This window comes from Cervus canadensis, chromosome 18 (genome assembly GCF_019320065.1).
Source record: "Cervus canadensis isolate Bull #8, Minnesota chromosome 18, ASM1932006v1, whole genome shotgun sequence".
Lineage (NCBI taxonomy): Eukaryota > Metazoa > Chordata > Mammalia > Artiodactyla > Cervidae > Cervus > Cervus canadensis.
In genome coordinates this window covers 16,306,386-16,321,139 of record NC_057403.1, presented here as the reverse complement: position 1 = coordinate 16,321,139, position 14,754 = coordinate 16,306,386, and the positions used below count along the sequence as shown (strand labels likewise).

Genomic DNA, 14,754 nt, shown 5'->3' with positions numbered 1-14,754 from the left:
TGTAGTTACATGATAAGTAACAGGTAGATTCATTATATTATTGCTTTCAGTTTTGCAACTATTTTTGAAATTTTCCAAAATAAAAAGGAACTTCCTCTCCAGAAGCTTATAACACAAAGCGTCAGATATCCCAAAGTGCTAGTCAAGCTCTGAGGACACTGACCGCCCCGGGATACACCGGAGTCAGACAAGATGTCAAAGGAGTCTCCCTTGACCAGAGTCTGTAAGAAAGAGTCTTCCAGGCAAAGGGGTGGGCAGGTGGACCCAAAGGCATGTGAATGTGAAGTCGCAGAGCTCTGTGGTCTTCAGATGACTTACTAGAAGCTGTATTACTTCCGAGCACCTGTCCTAGAGCCAGACCAGCCGTGCTGGAGTCCCTACTGTGAGACCTCAGGCAAGCTGTGTGTATTCTCTGTGCCTCTGATTCTTCACCATGAAAGGGGACTTGTAACAATACCTACCTACCAGGTCTGTTGTCGGCAATCAGGGAATTAATCCATATGCAGAGCACATGGAAGAAAATGGGGGAAGAATAAACGTTAGCTGTTAGTGATGGAAGAAGTAATCTCAGCCCACGATACCACACTTCTTGAAAACCGCATCTGATTTCTATTCGTTACTATCTTCTTTTGGTTAGTTAGAGTGTACACTTGTAAAGTAGGGGCCATGCCTATTGATCTCTGCAGCCCAGAACCTAGCCTAAGCCCAGAATGTGCCCATAATAGGCAGGGATCAGGCAACTCTTCTTGCAGGCAGCGGGGCTGGGACCACCCAAAGGCTCTGTCTAGCCCCCTCTCTGTTCCCCTAGGGATAGACTCTCACTGCCTACAACTCTTCGGCTTCCTGTGGCTCCCTTCCTTGTTTGCCGCTCACCCTTCACTCTGCGGCAGAGCCGTCCATCCACTCAAGTGCTCTCTGCTCCCCTCCCTGGCACGCGAGCCTCTGCCTCCCTGCTCTCTCCCCACCGCTGTTTTATGCAAACAGACACAGCAACACTTATTCCGCAACTAATAAAGGGTGAAAGGAGGATGAATCTGTAGACCATCGGCCTCATACTTACTAGTAAGAAGTAGACTCCTCTGGAAAAGAGAAACGCAAGTAAGATAGTAGCCAGGACATAAAACCTCCAAACATAGCCCCACTGCCGAGGAGACCTTGGAGACAGATTTGTACAATCAGCTCACATCTCACCGGTGTTTGGGGTGCTCAGAAACTTCTGGGGAGGAGAGGGAGTCACAATGGGCAGGAAGTCCAGCTTTAGGTTGTTATTTGCTGTGCAAACTAATTTATTTTTCCACCATTAGCAGACATCCTCATTTTCACCCCCCAAGAACAGTGAGGAACAGAAGAAGAGAATGTGAAGAGCCAGAGCCTGAGGCCTGAGAAGATACAAGACCACAGAGGACACAGACTCGAAGGTGAAGTGTGAAGCTCAGATGCAGGTCCCTCTGGAATCAAAGCTGTCTGGACAAAGTGCCCTCTGCCCTGAGCAGTGATGTGGGGCTGGAGTATAGTCCTGGCCCCAGACAAGTGGGAAGTGCTGGTAGAACATTAACTAACCACCCAGGGGCAGAAGGAAAGGGAGCCTCAGAAGGGCCTCTCTCTGTGGTTCTCCCTGCTACCCCTGAGAGTTAGGCAATTCAAGGTTATGACCCAGCCCGAGGATTTGATGGCTCTTTTCTGTTATAATGGTGGGTGAGGAATCACAGAGCAGAAATGGGACACAGGAAAGGACAGACTAAAAAGAGCTGCGTAAGCATGCTTTGTTTAAAGGTCAAGGTCTTGTGAACCAGGCCAACTTCCTTTCCCTGATGGGCTCTCCATGACCATTAGCCTTGCCCTGTACTTTGAGCCCCACTGAACCCAGAACTCGTCTTGCTTGGGGACTAGAGCAACACATTAAAAAGTGAACAGGAAACAGGAAGACAAATACAAGCAGAGTGGCAATACTCCTGAAACATTCAGTGTGGTTACAAGGAAGAGAAACTAGTTTTCTCATAGGGCTCAGACAGGTTTTGAGAGTAACTTTTACATGGGCTACCCCGGTGGCACTAGTGGTAAAGAACCCATCTGCCAACGCAGGAGATTTAATAAGAGACATGAGTTCAGTCCCTGGGTCGGGAAGTTCCCCCGGAAGAGGGCATGGCAACCCACTCCAGTACTCTTGCCTGGAGAATCCCATGGACAGAGCAGCCTAGTGGGCTACAGTCCATGGGGTCGCAAAGAGTAGGACACAACTGAGGTGGAGGTGACTTTGCACAGCATGCACTACATGATAAGCGGCCAAAATATCTTCAGTAATGACAGAACTTTTAGAATAAATGCACAGCAGTGGTGCCCATATTTATCTGGATATGACATACTTGTAAGGAAACTGATAACTCATTTGAGTCTCATAATTTTATTGTCTTAACTGACATAAGACTGAGGAACATTTTGATGCAACCAGGAGTTTGAAGAAGAGGAGAAAAGCAGGAATAAAATCGGAGTATATGTGGTTATATATGTGCATATATATATATATATATGTGTGTGTGTGTGTGTGCGGAGTATATGCCTATATGGCTTAGATGTGTGAAGAAGAAAAAAGAAGAGCCAAAAAAAAAAAAAGATTAATACAAAAGGAACAATAAATTCCCATCATGATGCAAAGACGGAAGCAGAAAGTTAATTATGGCTAAAATCAGCTAGCAGGCCCTCTCCCCCCGTTGAAATTTTTCACTTCCATATAAACCCAACAAGGGCTTTATCACCCTACAGTGGAGTGCTAAACTTTGTTGGCTAGTTTACATTAGACGGGGACTTCCCTGGTAGCTCAGATAGTAAAGAATCTGCCTGCAATTCAGGAGACCCAGGTTCAATCCCTGGGTAAGGAAGATCCCCTGGAGAAGGCAGTGGCTACCTACTCCAGGATTCTTTCCTGGAAAATTCCATGGACAGAAGAGCCTGGCAGTCTGCAGTCTAGGGGGTCACAAAGAGTCAGACACAACTGACTAACACGCACCCACTTATATTAGACAGAGAAATTTGATTAACATCAATTCTTCAAAGAACCAACTAAAAATGTGACTCTCACTAAATTAACAAGTTAAACAGCAAGAGTCATTCAAAGTGCTTCAAGTGTTCGTGAGCTTATTCTCTAAGGCAAGGTCTCTTCTTTTTTTATAAAAAAAATTATTTAATTATTCTTGGCTATGCTGGGTTGTCACTGCTGCGTGGACTTTGCTCTAGTTGTGGCAAGCAAGCGGGGGCTACTCTTTAATTGCAGTTCACATGCTTTTCATTACGGTGGCTTCTCTTGTTGTGGAGCATGGGCTCTAGGGTGCAAGGGCTTTAGTAGTTGCAACACATGGGCTCAGTAGTTGAGGCTCTTGGGTTCCAGAGCACAGGCTCAGCAGTTGTGGAGTATAGGCTTAGTTATTCTGACGCATCAGGGGTCGAACCCATGACTTCTGCATTGGCAGGCGGATTCTTTACCGCTGAGCCGCTAGGGAAGCCCCCATATCTCTCCTTACGGATCCCAAGGCCTCCATAAGAGCCAGCACTTTTACCCCCACATTTATATGCAAGAGAAATGAGAACCTTTGTCCACATAAGAACTTGTACACAAGCTTGAAGGGAGATTAAGATGGCAGAGTAGAAGGACAAGGAGTTCATCTCTCCATACGACCCATCAAAACATACATCTACAAATGATACCAACAAACTTACAAAACAGAAAAGAGACTCACAGACCTAGAAAATGAACTTATGGTTGCCTTGTGGGAGTAAGAGATAGGAAGTTTGGGAAGGTCATGTACACATTGCTGTGTTCAAAATGGATAACCAACCAGAACCTGTCGTAGCGCACACATCACTCTGCTCAGGGTTATGCGCCAGCCTGGGTGGAAGGTGGGGGTTTTGGGGGAGAATGGATACATGTATATGTATGGCTGAGTCCCTTCACTGTCCACCTGAAACTACTGTGGTATTGTTAATCAGCTATACCCCGGTATAAAATAAAAAATGTAAAGTTTGAAAAAAATACATCTACATAGTGAGGCTGGCAGAAAGATGCACACAGACTCTGGTAGGCAGAGAAGAGAAGCAATCAGGTCAGGACCTGCACCCCTGGGAAGGGACACAGAGAAGAATGGGGGTTATGGGGGCTACATGGCCTGAGAGATCGTCCCTGGGGAGCAAACTGTTCGAATCACATTCTGGGTGCTGCTGACGTGGGGTCCAAAACTAGGAAGACAAGATTCAACATCAGTGGGACTAACAGTGGGGCTCTTTGAAACCGATAATGTCACTGAAGAACGTGCACACGCTTGCTGACTCCCAGAACAGGAAGGAGGCGGCAGATTGAAACTGCCCAGGACTCTGGCTGGTTTCCTAGGAGTACCTGGGCACGTGACCCTGCCCCATCCAGCGCCCAGCCCAGCTCCTCCTGCTCCAGCCCTGGCACCCTCCTAGGGCGAGGGTGTCAGGGCTGGGAAGGGCAGGGACACACACACTTAGAGGGAACGGAGCCGCTTACAAACCGGCCCTCGGGGTTTCTGCTCCAGCAGCTTGAGACTCACCCCCGGCCCGAATACGGTGATGCTGGCCACTGTGCAGAGAAGCCCCAGCTCAGGCCTGGCTCTGGTTCTAGCCCCTCCGCCTCCTACCAAGTTGATGGCTGTCAGCACAGCCAGGGAAAAGACGGGACTGATGCTCACATCAGACTCAGCTCTCCCACTGGGCACACACGTGAAACAAATAGGGACGGTCCTGCAAGAGGACTAAACAGGTAACGGTTTCACTTAATTTCAGACAGACAGAGACAGTTAAGCAAAATGAGAAGATAGAAGAATTTATATCTCATTTGAAAGAACAAGAGAAGATCCCTGGATATGCAACTCATGAAACAGAATAAATAATTGACCAAATACAGAGTTCAAGGGACTTCCTGGTGGTCCAGGGGTTAAGACTTCACCTTCCAAAGCAGGGAGTGATGTTTCCACCCCTGGTTGGGGAGCTAAGATCTCACATGCCTCAGGGCCAAAAAACCAAAGCATAAAACAGTAGCAATAAGTCACCTCAGTGTGTCTGACTCTTTGCGACCACATGGACTGTTGCCCACCAGGCTCCTCTGTTCATGGGATACTCCAGACAAGAATACTAGAGTGGGTAGCCATGGCCTCCTCCAGGGGATCTTCCCCACCCAGGGATCCAACCCAAGGCTCTTATGTCTCCTGCATTGGCAGGTGGGTTCTTTACCACAAGTGCCACGTGGGAAAATAAAGACTTTTTTAAAAAAGAGTTCAAAGCATTGGTAATAGGCATGGTAACAATTACAGAAAAGGATAGATGGCTATTTGGGATCTTTTGTGTTTCCACACAAATTGTAAAATTTTTTGTTCTAGTTCTATGAAAGTGCTCTGTGACTTCCTAGAGGAACAAGATGGAGGGGGGAGGTAATGAGAGGGAGAGTCAAGAAGGAAGGGGTATGTGTATACTTAGAGCTGATTCACGTTGTATGGCAGAAACCAGCATGACACTGTAAAGCAATTCTCCTCCAGTTAAAAACAAAAATCAAAAAAAAGCAAAGACTAGATGAACACAGTGAGAATTTTAACAATGAATTAGAAAATACGTTTAAAAAAAAAACAAAACTGAAGTATACAATACCTGAAATGAAAAAATACCCTCTATGGAATTACCAGTAGACCAGGTGATACAGAAGAATGCATAAGTGATACAAAAGATAGAATAATGGAAATTGCCCAGTCAGAATAGCAAAAAGAAAAAAAATTTAATGAGAGCAGTTTAAAGTATCTCTAGGATAGCATCAAGCAGACGGACATTAGCATTATAGATGTCCCAGGTGGCGAAAAGAGAGAAAGCTATCCAAAAGCCACTTGGTGAAATTACGGTTGCCAACTTCCCAAGCCTGAAAGAGGAAACAGCTATCCAGGGACAAAAAGCACAGAGGGTCCCAAACGAAATGAATGCAAACAGACCCACACCAAGATATACCATCATGAAAATGGCAAGAGTTGAATAGACAAAGAGAAAAACCAAGAGTTGCATACAAGAAAACCATCATAAAGCTGTCAGCTGATTTTTCTGCAGAAACCGTACAGACCAGAAAGGAGTGGAAAGATACATTTAGACTGCTGAAACAGGAAAACCTACCAGTTAGGATACTCTGCTCAGCAAGATTATCATTTTGAATTGAAGGAGAGATTTTTTTTTTAAAGCTTCTCAGAGAAGCGAAAACTAAGAGCTCATTAATACTGAACTTTATTGTTGTTGCTTAGTTGCTAAGTCATGTCTGACTCTTTATGACCGCATGGATTGTAGCCCGCCAGGCTCCTCTGTCTTTGGGATTATCCCAGGCACAAATACTGGAGTGGGTTGCCATTTCCTTCTCCAGGGGATCTTCCCGACCAAGGGATGGAACCCATGTCTCCTGCATCTCCTGGGAAGCTCCAGGCAAAGGTAAAGCCTAGAAAAGTTGATCTATTAATTCAAGGTCAGGGTTTAGTCACCAGCCCCAGGGCCCAGGTTACTTGGCCCACACTTCTGCTGCTTCTGCCAACAGACCTAGAAAATGCTCCCAAATGCAACCATCTGGGATTTCCATAACCTTTCCCTGGACGCAACACAGGACCCCCCTACCCCACAAGCTTGCAGATTCTAAGATGATCTGGAAGAAACAGAACAGGGAACCTCAAACCATGGCACCAGTTGAGGGTGGAAACTCCTGAGGACAAACACGAGGGCTTTTGACTGTAGGGTATAGTTCTGGCGAGGCAGAAAAGGAAAGACGACCTCAACAGAAGTAGGTTACCTTTATTCAGGCAAGGAGGGGCGACAGTCGGCCTAACGACCAGGCTGAGCGCCGAGAGGGATGAGGGAGGCTTCATACTTATAGGGAGGTTTGTGGAAGCGATAAGGGACATGTTAATCAGGTGGGATATTTTGAGTATTCTTTTGTTGAGATGACATTTGTAGTTGGGCAGGGGGTGATAAGTCTTCTGGGCAGGTGTAGGGGGTGCAAAGTTTCCAGACAGGGAGCTATAAGTCTTCTGGGCAGGTGTAGGGGGTGGAAGGTTTCTGGACAGGGGTTGATAAGTCCCAGATAGATGCAAACGGCCTGTAGCATCAGGGTGGAACTAAAGTTCTGTTTTGTTTTCTCCGAAGTTAGATGATTCAGCAAGGGGCCTTTGAGACTGTTCTCTTTTCTAGGCCCAAAAGACTCCTTCATTGACTATAGAGGAAAAAATAAGCCCCTTGTCTTAACGGATGGAATCAAACTACAGCAGGATCAAGGAAACCAGTTTTATAGCCAGAGATTGGGACTTAGCAGTACAATATCAGGGTGGAGAGGAAGCAAGAGAGACCCACATGCTTTAAGAAAATAAAGGTGATTGCAATAGTTCTTATTCACCCCTGGTTTCTGTTTTTTGTTGGGTTTTTGTTTTGTTTTTCATTTCTCACACAGGCCTCTGAGTTCCCCAGGATCTAGGAAGACCAGGAAAAGGAGTGGCTCCCTGGAGGGTGGAGGACACAGGATGAGATTCAATGGCTCTGTTTTAGAAATGTTTTCTTAGTAGAAAAAGAAGTCACTCTCAGTTCCCTAACTGCTGGTGAGAGAAAAAAACAAAAAACACTCCACCCCTAAAAATACTCCCCCTGCAAAATACAAGGGCCCTATCTGGGGACATGACTAAGCGACTTCACTTTCACTGTTCACTTTCCTGCATTGGAGAAGGAAATGGCACCCCAATCCAATGTTCTTGCCTGGAGAATCCCAGGGACGGCAGAGCCTGGTGGGCTGCCGTCTATGGGGTCACACAGAGTCGGACACGACTGAAGTAACTTAGCAGCAGCAGCAGCAGCATTTGGGGACCAGGGCCCTGCCCCTCTCAGTACTGCAAGAAACAGGAGGGGAAAGCAGAAAGGCCTGAGCCTTAAACAAACATTTCATGAGCACATCCTCCCAGCCACCAAGACCACTTGATTTGATTTCGAGTTGCCGGAATGCCTTGTCTCACTCCGTAAAACGTCTCTGACCATCTTCCTTGATGCCTAGAGACCCATTCCTTTGGGTTTGATCCTTCAAGTGACTGAACTTTTTTTTTTTTCTGCACTGCCTGTCATGCGGGATCTTAGTTCCTGGACCAGGGTTTGAACCTGTACCCACTGAAGTGGAAGTGCAGAGTCTGAACCACTGGACCACCAGGGAAGTCCCTGATTGAACGTTTAGACTGAAGAACAGAGTCTCATGCTCAGCCCCAGACAAAGGCTCCCATCCCCGCTTCCTGCCCTGGCACAAGCCGCTCCTCCACCATGAAGTCCTTCCTTCTCCGGGCCTGGCCCTCGGCGAGCTCTCTCAGAGGTCCACGCGCAGACAAGTAGTGCCGGGTGCCCACAGTTCGTTGAACATACCTCTGTTTGTAACTACACACCATAATGATATTTAATTTTTTGTTTTAGAAAACTAAGATGAAGTATGAAACAGAAAACTATCACCAAGAATTCCATTTTCTACCCATAGAAAGTGAAAGTGTTAGCCACTCAGCCATGTCTGACTCTTTGCAACCCCTTGGACTGTAGGCCCGCCCCCCCCCCCCAGGCTCCTCTGTCCATGAGATTTCCCAGGCAGGAACACTGGAGTGGGTTGCCATTTCCTCCTCCAGGGGATCTTCCCAATCCAGAGATCAAACCCACATCTCTTGCATTGCAGGCAGATTATTTACCGTCTGAGCCATCAGAGAAGCCCTTTCTACCCACAGTCTAGACTTAATCTAGCAACTTGGCATGTTTCTTACAATTTCCTTTTCTGAGGTGGCAAACTGTAACCTCCCGGAATGCAAGGATGATATACCTTTTTTTTGTCCATGTGACATGCAGTATCTTAATTCCCAAACCAGGGATTGAACCCGTGCCCCCTGCAGTGGGAGCACAGAGCCCTGACCACTGGACTACCAGGGAATTCCTAACGACGATATACTTTCCCCCTGTTCGTACAGTTCTGGAGGTTACAAGTCCAACATGGTGTCACTGGGCTCACATCAAGGTGTCTGGCAGATGGTGTTCTTTCTGGAGATCCAAGGAGTGAATCCGCTCCCTCTCCTGATCCAGGCTCCAGAGACGCTCACACTCCCTGGTGCCCCCTGCATCCGCCAACCCATCTGGGATTCTGCTTCCATCTTTCTTCAGATGGAGTCGGATATCACTCAAGATAGCTCACTGCATTTACATGGAGAGATCCTCTTTTTATAAGGGGCTTCCCAGGTGGCACTAGTGGTCAAGAACCCGCCTGCCACAGCAGGAGAAATAAGAGATGCCGGTTCAATCTCTGGATGAGGAAGATCCCCTGGAGGAGAGGATGGCAGCCCACTCCAGTTTTTTTTTTAATAAAGTCCTTTTCTGTTTACATGAAGCTTATATAGACGTCTTCATAACTTATACCTGTCAGTCCTAATTCTGCCCTGATAATTTTTACATGCCTTTTCTTATTTCATCTTTTTTCAGTCTTTCTCTTTCATATTATAATTAAGGATAGTACACAGACAAAAGTAGTGCCTGGGCCACAACAATGAGTGTAAGACATCCCCTCTGAAGACTGTTGCTAGGCTTGGCATTCAGCAAAACCATTTAACTCTAGGACACATTCCCAGAGCCCCAGAGACAATAACTGTGACACAAGCCCCGTGCCTTCTGAATATCCCTGCCTTCAGATTAAGACATTTTCCAGAATGTCACTCTTGAGTTACTGCTACCTAGTCTTTCTAGTCCTGCAAGGTAAGACTTGCCCATCATGTTCGTCTCCAGCTGGCCTGCCCAGACCCTCGGCTACAAGATCCCTTCCCTCGGATGACTAGGGTGACACTTTCACCTGTTACCATAATTATAAGAGCTCACACTCACCAAGTGCCAGGCAAATACCATGAGTGTTATCACTCATGTTTTGCCAGATTAAAAAAAAAAAAACTAAGACAGGACTTACCTGGTGGTCCAGTGGTAAAGAATCTGCAGGGGTCACGGGTTTGATCTCTGGTCTGGGAAGATTCCACATGCCCTGGAGCAATGAAGCCCATTTGCCACAACTACTGAGACTGTGCTCTAGAGACCATGCTCTGCAACAAGAGAAGTCACCGAAATGAGAAGCGCCTGTGCCGAAATGAAGAGTAGAGAAAGTCTGTGCTCAGCCAGCACAAACCAACAAAAACCCAGCACAGCCAAAATTTAATTATAAAAATTTAATTAAAAAAAACACAACAAAAATGAGACAGAGAAGTTAAGCATCAGAAGAAGACAGCATCGTACCACATAATTTAATCTCCTCTCCCACCCAAATAAATGTTAATGATTCCATCTTTGCAGAGGACACCCTAAGATTTCTGAGGTCTCCTTAGTGAAATCCACCTTCTAGAGGGATTTTTGCCCCTTCCATTTCCAGGATTCCACACTCAGCCTTTTGTTTCCTGTCTTGCCCTTCACTTAGACACCTGTTCCCTAACAGCACACTCACAATTACACCTCACTCTACATGAGAGCTTGCTTTTATAAACTGCAGCCTCTGTCAGGGAAGAAACAGGGGCAGGATCCCCGTCCCCATAAAATGCCATTTTTATTGAACTGTCAACTGTTTGCACAGCCATTCTCTGGCCATGGGAAGGGTGCACTGGGAAAAGAGTGTGTAATGAGGAAGAAGCAGGAGTGGGGAGAGTCCCCGGAAGGGTCACAAAGAGCAGGAGATTGCAAATGCAGAAACCATCAGAAAACACACTCAGAGATTGGAGCCTTTCAACAATAGCAGCCCATCTGCCTCTTTCCATAGCTGTTAATTCCGACTTCCTCCTCAGCCCGCCCCTCCTGGCCTCGTTAGACCAGCACTAGAGGCCTGCTGGTGTGTTGAGGGCATGCTCTCCCTCACCTGTATCCAACTCATTGCAGTCCTATGGACTGTAGCCCAGCAGGGTCATCTGTCCAAGGGATTCTCAAGGCAAGAATACTGGAGTAGGTTGCCCTGCCCTCCTCCAGGGGATCTTCCTGACCTAGGACTCAAACCCGCGTCTCCTGTGAATCCTGCACTGCAGGCAGATTCTTTACCACTGAGCCACCAAGGAAGCCCGACATGACGGGTAAGGGAGTAATATCCAACATATATAAATAGCTCATAGAACTCAGTATAAAAAAAAACCAACTGAAAAATGGACTTTTTTTTCCAAAGAAGACACACAGATGGCCAAGGGGCTTATGAAAAATGCTCAATATCTTTATCTTTAATCAGAAAAAATGGAAATCAAAATCAAAGTGAGATATCACCTCATACTGGTCAGAATGGCCACCATCAAAAATACCATAAATAGCAAATGCTGGCAAGAAGGTGGAGAAAATGGAATCCTTGTACAAGGTTGCATGCATACTCAGTCACTAAGCTGTGTCCCACTCTTTGTGACCTCATGGACTGTCGCCCAGTAGGTTGCCATTTCCTCCTCCAGGGTATCTTCCTGACCCAGGGATAGAATCCACATCTCCTGCATTGGCAGGTGGATTCTTTACCACCAAGCCGCCTAGTAAGCTCCTCATAATAAGTAGAGCATAATCTATAAACATATCAAATCACTAAGTTGTATACCTGAGTCTAATTTAACATTATAAATGGACTATACCTCAATAAAAAAGAGAGAAGAAAGGAAGGAAGGAAACAGGATACTTAAAAACAAACAAACAACAACAACAAAAAAAAAACAATTAAACGCCTGCCTTCCTGGAAGTTGCGTGTGTTCAGTTGCTCAGTCATGTCTGACTCTGTGCGACTCCATGGACTGTAGCTAGTCTCCTAGGCTGCAATCCTCACTTGGGCTCAAAAAAGAAAAACAAAAAAAAACACCTCTTTTCTACTCTTATTATAGATAGGCTATTGATTATTTCCATAGACACGGGTTAACCAAAGTGGTGCCCTGAGCAAAGACCAAAGGGGATGGTGGTGAAAATGAGAGTTTTAGGCTACAGAGATGCCATCACAACAGTAAAGAGGGCCACAACATACAGCGGAGTAAAAAGTGGACTAAGAGAGTGAGAAGCTTGGGTTAAAATGTACAAAGCTAAGTGCCGAAGTCATGGCTATGCCAGGCAAGAAACCTTCTCTCTCTCTGGATGTCAGTCTTTCTTCATCCATAAATCGGGGGAAGGGAGAATTAATCTAAATGAGTTTTTGGGCGGGGGAAGGGGGGAGCAATTTTAAGTTTTAATTACTTAGACTAAACACTTTTATAAGCCATCTACAGATAATACAGATAATTTAAACAAGGTGAATACATTATACAATTGATTGCAATATTTTTATTTTAGTTATTTATTTTTGGCGGCAGTGAGCCTTCGTTGCTTTGCGGAGGCTTTTCCTGGTTATGGTGAGCCGGGGCCACTCTTTGTTGTGATGTGTGGGATTCTCACTGTGGTGACTTGACCCAAAGCATGTGGAATCTTCCCAGACCAGGGATTGAGCCGATATCTTTTGGACTGGCAGGTGGATTCCTATCCACGGTGCCACCGGCGAAGTCCAATTACAATATATTATTGATACTTTGGCTTCTGTCTCGACATCTCCTTCAATATATGGCAAACTACACCGATGGATCAGCAGGTAAAGAATCTGCCTGCAACGCAGGAGACACAGGAGCCTCGGGTTCGATCCCTGGGCCAGGAAGATCCCCTGGAGGAGGACATGGCAAGCCACTTCAGTGTTCTCGCCTGGGAAATCCCATGGCAGAGGAGCCTGGGGGGCTACCGTCCACGGGGTCACCAAGTATTGGACAGGACTGAAGCAGATGAACCCGGCACACAGCAAGGCCAGCACAGAGTCCTCATCATAGTAAATATCTGTAAACACCATTAATCTCTAAAGTTTAAGGGAAACAAACTGTAGCTTGTTTTTCAGATAGAGTGGCTAAGAGGCAATTAAGTCATTCTCCCAGCTGATAATCTTTCACGTAGTTCTTTTACTGTTCTTTTTTCACATTCTCTGTTCTTTCACAATTTACAAGTGGTCCTTTTTAAAATTTATTTTAAAAAAATTATTGAAATATAGTTGATTTACAATGTTGTGTTAGTTTCAGGGATACAGCAAAGCGATTCAAATATATATTTGAATCTGCTCTTTTTTAGATTTTTTTCCATCGTAAGTTATTACAAGATAATGAGTATCATTTCCTGTGCTATACAGTAGGTCTTTGCTGCTTATCTATTACAAGTATACTTTAATCCCAAACTCCTAATTTATCCCTTCCCCATTTCCCTTTGGTAATATAAGTTTGTTTTGTCTGAGTCTATTTCTGTTTTGTAAATAAGTTCATCTGCATCATTCTTTTAGATTTCACATGTAAGTGATATCGTAGGATATTTGTCTTTGTCTGACTTACTTCACTTAGTATGGTTATTTCTAGGTCCATCCGTGATGTTGCAAATGGCATTATTTCATTCTTTTTGGGGCTGAATAATATTCCATTGTGTATATATACCACATCTTCTTAGGTTGCCTCCATGTCTTGGCTATTGTAAACAGTGCTGCTATGAACAGTGGGATGCAAGTATCCTTTTGAATTATACTTTCTTCTTGATAAAGGTCCAGGTAAATGACTTCTAAGCTTTATGATTCAGAGTGTGGTCCAATAACCAGTAGGAATGGCATCACTCAAAATCTTAATAAAAATGCAGAATCTTGGGCTTCCCTAGTGGCTCAGTGGTAAAGAATCTGCATGCCAATGCAGGAGACACAGGTTTGATTCCTGGTCTGGGAAGATTCCACATGCTGCATAGCAACTAAGTCCGTGAACCTTAACTATTGAGCCTGTGTCCTAGAAACCAGGAGCCATAACTAGTGAAGCCTGCGTGCCCAGAGCCCATGCTATATCACGAGAGACGCCACCACAGTGAGAAGCCTCTGCACTGCAATTTGAGAGTAGTCCCTGCTTGCAGCAACTAGAGAAAAGCTCGTGCAGTAACGAAGACCCAGCACAGCCAAAAATGGATAAACAAATAATTTTTTAAAATGCAGACTCTCATCAGGATGGGGAATACGTGTAACTCTATGGCTGATTCATATCAATGTATGACAAAACCCACTGAAATGTTGTGAAGTAATTAGCCTCCAACTAATAAAAAAAATAAATAAATAAAAATAAAATGCAGACTCTCAGGCCCCACTAGAAGAATCAGATCTGTATTTGATCAAGATAATCGGGAGATCAATTAGCACCTTAAAACTTGAGTCACTTCCCTAAAGTGCCTGCCACTTTTACAAAGCAATTTCTTGAGACTCACCTCAAGTCTGTCACTTAGCAGGGGGGAAAAAAAAAAAAAGGTTCACCTAGTCACTTCACTTGTACCCTTTTTCTAATCCTAATCAGAGCTCTCAGATTTGCCCACATCCCAGAATAGAGTGGAGCCTTTGTAATGGCTCAGAGAGTAAGAATCTGCCTGCAATGCAGGAGACGCAGCTTCAATCCCTGGGTCTGGAAGATCCCCTGGAGGAGGGCAGGACAACCCACTGCAGTATTCTTGCCTGGAGAATCCCCACTGACAGAGGAGCCTGGCAGGCTACAGTCCAGGGGATTGCAGAGTCACACGACTGAGCGTCTAACAGAATAGAGTGGTTGGAAACACGAGTGGGGCAGTGCTGCCACCTTGTGGGCATGAACATGCAGTAAATACACTTGATGGTGACCATTCTCAGCTATAAAGGCGGCGGGAGGGTTGGCAGAGCACGTGACGTCC

The 14,754-nt window shown here is 45.5% G+C and overlaps 1 protein-coding gene across 4 annotated transcripts in view; it reads right to left on the bottom strand.

The window, feature by feature from the left end:
* Window positions 1-10,035, bottom strand: part of CD177 (CD177 molecule) — a 33,419-nt gene extending 23,384 nt beyond the window's left edge. For 2 of the 4 annotated variants that reach the window (XM_043437717.1, XM_043437720.1), the window contains exon 1: window positions 9,983-10,035. The gene's annotated coding sequence lies outside the window, so the exon portion shown is untranslated. Of the gene's footprint in view, window positions 1-1,060; window positions 1,207-4,927; window positions 4,937-9,982 lie in introns of those variants that run through there. The other 2 variants (XM_043437719.1, XM_043437718.1) reach the window with 2 other exon arrangements.
* Window positions 10,036-14,754: the final 4,719 nt, after the last annotated feature.